Source organism: Triticum urartu, chromosome 3 (genome assembly GCF_003073215.2).
Source record: "Triticum urartu cultivar G1812 chromosome 3, Tu2.1, whole genome shotgun sequence".
NCBI classification, from domain to species: domain Eukaryota; kingdom Viridiplantae; phylum Streptophyta; class Magnoliopsida; order Poales; family Poaceae; genus Triticum; species Triticum urartu.
In genome coordinates, this window is record NC_053024.1 from 684,882,946 (window position 1) to 684,889,479 (window position 6,534).

The window sequence follows — 6,534 nt, forward strand, 5'->3', positions numbered from 1 at the left end:
ATGGAATCCTAAGGACAAGTCACAAACCTTAGTTCATGCAAGGGAGGAATACCCGTAGGGTTCAGGTTACAGGAACCAATTCAGAGATGCCTCTTCCACGCTACGCGCTTGTGTCTTTTTTTCTTTTTCTTTCGCAATTCACTCTTGTGTCTTATCTAGCCAGTCCCTGTGCTGATGTCAAAAAAAAAGGCAGTCCCTGTGCTGGGCTGAGCCCCTTTCCTCTGCATTCAGTTAGTCTTCTTTTCTCTGTCTCCTCTTCTCTTCACCTTCAGCGCCCGCCAGTGGCGGACCCACCATTGGGGCGAGCTGGGGCGGCCGCCCCGGGTCGCCGGCGGCGGAAAAATCGGCAGCCCCTACATCCCTGTTTCCTCCGGCGTGCGTCAGACAGGAACAGACAGCTAGCAGCAGCGATTCATGGTGGCGGCGGCGCTGTTATGCGTGACTGACTCAAAGGGGTACGAGGGTACGAGAGAGAAATAGATTTGGGCTGGACTAGTGGACTGGGCTACATTTACTACAGGCCCAAATGCCTAAGCGATAGCTCTCAAACAAAAAAAAAATCCCCAATTGGTGTGTTGCGCCGCTACCAGACTTATAGGTATACTACAATCACATGATCATATCAAAATGTACAGCCCCGAGTTATTTATGCAAGGACACCTTAAAGGTATACTATAATCATATGATCATATCATCAAAATATACAACTGTTGTCACACTTGTGCTTATACATTCATAATTCTCTAGGTCTCATTTGAAAATATGGGATCTTATTGTGGCACGAAGTCGGCATTTCAAAGGACAAAAGTCCATGTTAGTAGTTTACTACTCCCTTCGATCCATATTTATTGTCGCCGGATTAGTAAAAAGTTGTACTAAATGAGCGACATTTAATATGGATCGGAGGGGTAGTTTTGAAGACCTTTTGTATGTTTTTGTTGTTGAATGTTATGAGTTCTGATTGAATAGAGTTGCATTTGTATCAGAAAAAATTTAGATGTTAAATGTTCGCCCCGGCTAACTTGAATTTCTGGGTCCGTCACTGGCGCCCGCCCCAGTGGGCTGGTGTTACGGGCTTTTCTGGGCTATTTGGCGACCTGCGCGTCGGAAAATGATGAAATGCACAGCCGCTCGCGGAAGTATGAACTCCCACCATGTGTATTCTGGGTTGGCCCATGTGCGGGCTGGGCGCCCCTCTTTTTTCGTTTTTCTATTTTGTGTTTCATTTTCTTTTCTATTTTTTACTTTGTGAAATGCTTACAAATACCAAATTCGATTTTCTTACAGGATTTCAGAAACTATTCATGACTTTAAAAATGTTCTGAATTTAAAAAAATGTCTGATATTTCATAAAATGTTCATGAATTGAAAAATTGTTCAAGATTTCATAAATTGTTTGTGAATCTGAAGAGTTGTCTAAATTCAAAAAAAAATCACAAATACAAAAACATGTCCGTGAATACAAAAAAGTTAGCCAGTACAAAAACTGTTCAGAAATTCAAAAAATACTTTTGAAGAAATAAATATTTGTGAATTTGAAAATGCTCATGATTTTCAAAATACCGCGAATCCATAAAAAATGTTTGCAATTACAAAAGATGTTTGAGATTTTGTTTTTTTCATGATTTAAAAATTGTTCACGAATTCGAGAAATTTTTGCGAATTTAAAGAATGTTCATGAAATACCAAAAAAATTCATGGATTCAAAAATGTTTTCAATTTTATATTTTTTTGCAAATTAAAAAAATCATGAATTCATAATTTTATGTGGATTCAAAAAATATTCGCGATGTCAAAAAATGTTCACGAATTCAAAATATTTCGTGATTTTGAAACAAAGTTTCAGATCGCGGGCTAAGGCATTTAGCGGCTGGCTCTATGCCAACGCTACAGCCGCTATCGCTGGCTATAGCGGCCGCTAACCCATTTCGCGGCTACAGTACTTATGCATGTATATCACAAATCTATACTAATACATGTGCATGTTTTTCTCAGAAAACAGGGTATTTTCAGTAGAAAACAGAGGATTCTCAATATAAATTTGAACATAACAAGTATAGAAGAGATCTGAGATCTACAGCAGTTCAACTTCAACTTGTTCTTCATCACCACTTGGTACCACACCAGTGATCCATTCATTCTGAATCCCAGAGCCTACAATCTGAATCAACAAACAAGTCTGAATCCCAGAGCCTACAATCTGAATCAACAAACAAGTCTGAATCCCAGAGCCTACAATCTGAATCAACAAACAAGTCTGAATATTCTACAAATGAGCTAAGGAATCAGAGGAGATGTCATCGTGGTCGTAGAGGCGGCGTTGTCCAGAGGCCCTTCGTCGCCGGTCGTCTTTCCACCTCCCCCACAACCAAATCTGGCTTCCAACGAAGCAGCAGTCGGCGTTGATGGGAAGAACAGCGCAGCCGCCGCAAACTTTTTAGTGGGAGGGAGAGAAGGGAAGGGGGGGGGGGGGGGGGGGGGGGGGGGGGGGGGGGGGGGGGGGGGGGACACGATCTAGGTTTTCTGGAGGAGGTGTTATATACCATCGCGAAATTTGGGCCTTTTCTGGTCTGTTTTGGGCCTTTGGGCCCTTGTGTTTCACACTTTCGGCCAATGCCAGCGATTTTGCAGCGACAACGAAGTTAAATAGCGCCGTTTCGCGCGCGATCGTGCGGTTTTCGCCCGCGATTTGAAACTTTGTTTTGAAAAGAGCGAATAACTGTATTTGTATTCTGAACTGCTTCTGATAAATTTGATAAATTTTTGGCACACAATTTTATACATTTTCTTAGCCTTATGAATTCAATAGTAATGACCTTTGCACTATCCACTTCATTGAGAGATTGATGCCAAATGTTCTTGACAAGCTATTGAAAATCTGGGTGATCAAGCCAATAGTGCTCAAATACGAATAAGTTTCACTTGGGTATAGATCTGCCAATTTGTATGACACATGGAGTATGATCAAAAGTGGTCTTGGCTAGGGAGATAGCCAAATTATTTGGGTATGAAGGGGCCAAAGTTTCTATGGAAAAAACCATTCCAAACACTAAAGAAGAGAAATATCTTGCATATATCTCCATGTATAGTCTTTTTTCTTTTAAAGGAATCTCTACCAAATCCAAATGACTGGTGGCTTCACTAAAGTGCATCATATGTTGTGTGTCCCATCCTCCCTTCTTTGTTCCCATTTTCAGGGTATCTAATGAAGTTAATGTCCCCCACTATGATTCAGTTCTGATCATCTGGCATTGTAATGCTTTGAAACCAATCAGTGAGGATAAAGGACAGAATATATTGTCATTCTAGACAGAGGGAACATATTCAGTATATTGAAGATATTCAAACCTATTAGCCTTCTAAGACAGAAGTTTTTTAAGTATCTCTGATCAAAGAAATCTCCTTTTGTTTCTTGAAGATAAAGGACGGCACATCCAATTTCCTCAATCTTGTTAGATAGGGCAGTCCGCTTTTTATCAGAATTAATCCTTCTGATATTCGAATTTAGGATTTTCCAGTCCCTATTCATGACAATATTTATAGCACACACAATACGATAGCCAGGTACACCCTAGGCACTGCAACCAACAGCAAATATGAGCAACTGACCATAATGTAACTCTGTCCTGACATAACCCACAGTACATCCACGCAATAACCTCTAACATAATATTGTCCTATCCGACATTACAGTTCATCCACTTAAACATAAGGTAAACATAAGGTCTTAAGAGTATTATGCATCCATGATAACACAAAAGGCAGCTGAAACTAACTGGACTTGAGCTTTATTATGAACTCTGAGCTCTTTGCTTCAGTATATTGTCAGGGCTCCACTCTTCTGGCCTTACCCAAAACTCCTTTTGCTACGTCTGTTTCTTGAATCTTGTGGCCAGCTTTTCTTCAGATGCTCATTTCCTGGAGAGAGAGTACAGTGAGATAGAGAGATGATTCAACGGACTGCAATCTTTTGGCAAACAATTCTTGGGTTACAACAATGCTTGATGCAGTAATTCACCTCTTCTAAAGGGATTTGTGAATGATATGGACATTCATCACATACTTCTTGTTTCTCAGTAGCTCAAAGAGGCAGACATCTCCCAGCTGCAAGTTATTGCCACGCACAAAATGCATCCACCCTCTCATAAGCCTTTTGGACTTTTTGTTCTTAACACAACACCGCACTTCCCACTTCTTGCCATGGTGCTGAAGGGTCACCATTTGTTCCACAAATGGAAGGTATACTTCAGCATATTTTCTTGATATTTCCTGATAAAGGGAGAAATGATCTTTAGTAATGATAATTGGAAGAAAACATCATGGTGTAGTGAACTATGTACACGTCCAGCTACTATCATTTTGTAGTATAGTAGCAAAGTTCATTAACAAAAAAATTGAAACTGAAGTTGTAATGCCCAGCTTACATGAGAGGCGTAACGATAAGAGCTCACTGGGGTTGCTATCTTAGAAAATTCAGCAGCATATCACCTCTAAATTTGACACCGTAAAGTTTTCTTCTATAATTTCCTATCTCGATGTATTTTTTGGACAAAATGCAAAGCTTGCGTTTTGATCCATTGATAGAAAGAAGATTAACATCCATACAAGCCCAAGACTAGGCCGACATAACCAAACACTTCTGACAAGACTACAACCAACTTCAACTAGACACGCACTACAACAAACACCACCTAACCACCCCAAAGCCATCCACACAAATACACGGAAGCAAGCATAAAAGTTTCTGATAGAATAAGCAGAATACAATCAACAGGGTAAGATGAACATTGTTTTGGGTAAGACAAACTTCAATCTGCTCCAACTAAAATTTTCTATCCCAATGGTTACATGACTCAACTACAACTTCAATCAATATGCAGAATAAGCCAACAACATTTGGGTGAGACAAACATGGTTTCTGCAAGTCAGATGCAGAGATAGCAGCCGGCTTGCAAAATGCAGCACCACTAATGTACAGTATCCATTCGAGAACAGAGATTTTGACTCACAAGGGTGCGGGTTTTTCCATAAATACTGCTCTTCCTTATGACACACCCATAAATGGGGATTTCGGAATTCATAGCTCGGATTTTTTCTTCAAGTTGCTTCTTCTGCAGATGATTTAGATTCAAGAGGGTGCCCTTTGCGAGGATACAACCTGAGAGGGAATGATCATCTTCTGAAGATGAAACACCTCCTAAACACAGAAAATATAAGTATGATGCATATATGAAGTTTTATGGGGCATAATGTATGGCAGGTTTGACATTGTGAATCATAACCTGCTGATTCTGATGGAGAGCTCGACGAGCTGACATTGATATGTCATTCCCCTGCCTTGAGCTATCCTTGCTTGGCCTAATTTGTCTTCCACTATGTGGAAGTTTCATGGGAAGATTGTGACAAGTGTTTACAATGCCAGCAGTGTTTCCCCACCATTCTTTACCAGGAGCAGCATTTTTCATGAGATTGCACGCCGGAATTTTCTCGCAACCGCTCGGGCCAAAGATCAAAACCTTCAGTTCAGAGTTGCCATCATACTTGAACACAAGAAAGTCCCCCGTTCTCAAGTTATGGGCACAAGCAAACGCCTTCCATCCAGAATCAAGGACTAGTTTCGCCAAATTCTTGGTAATCTGAACATCAGAAGTATAGCCATGGCGTGATGCTAGCTTAATAGTTCGCCCTATTTGCCCCCTGAAATGTTGGGCAAACTTATCTGGTATGATCTGTAGTAAACAAGGTAAAGCACACTAGGTCAGGAGACACTAAAATTTTGTTACAAAGAAGAAAACGCTGAAGAAAGCTCATCTGTATAGTTCAGATCAGACCGAATTAAGTTTCTTTTTTTTTTGGAAAAGGACAGACCGAATTAAGTAATGAAGTTTCACCCCAAGAGGTTCCTTTCTTTGTTTGCACAGAAAGGTAGAACATAATCCAGCTGAAAATAAAATTACCCTAGGAGGCTAGAACAGAGCCGAACTGAAAATAGCTTACCATTCTCTCATGGAAGTCGCCAATCATAACCTTGAAGAAATTCTTATCTTGCTCGCCTGTGTGGTTCCAGTAGCGATGTTCGTCCAGCTCCTTCTGTTTCATCCATGGCTTGCTCATCTCCTAACCACGGAATGGATCTACAACAAAAACAATTCGTGCCTAAATATTTTAGGTAAAAATGTAACAACTCAAAGTTGAAGAAAACATTTCGGGAAATAGAGGAAATCGGAGCTAACAGGGAGAAGGTAAAACAAGAGCTTCAGAGGGAGGGAGATAAAAGTTGAAGCATACCGGTGATTATCGGAGATTCAGAGAGAGAGAGAGAGAGAGAGAGAGAGAGAGAGAGAGACTGGAGAACGTTCTGAGAGGAGAAAGCCAAACGTCATGGAGATTAGGCAAGTAGTGGAAGAGCCAGCGCCTCTCCAACTTCTTGGCGCCTATTAGTAGGTGTGCCTGTCAGAGGCGACAAGACTTTACAAAGGATGCGTTGGGGAGGGTGTATGTGGGGGGTGACCTGATGAGGTTGCGTGTGAGGCT

General features: G+C 41.0%; 1 pseudogene; it reads right to left on the reverse strand.

The window, feature by feature from the left end:
- Window positions 1-4,014: 4,014 nt before the first annotated feature.
- Window positions 4,015-6,135, reverse strand: LOC125549141 (annotated as a pseudogene).
- Window positions 6,136-6,534: the final 399 nt, after the last annotated feature.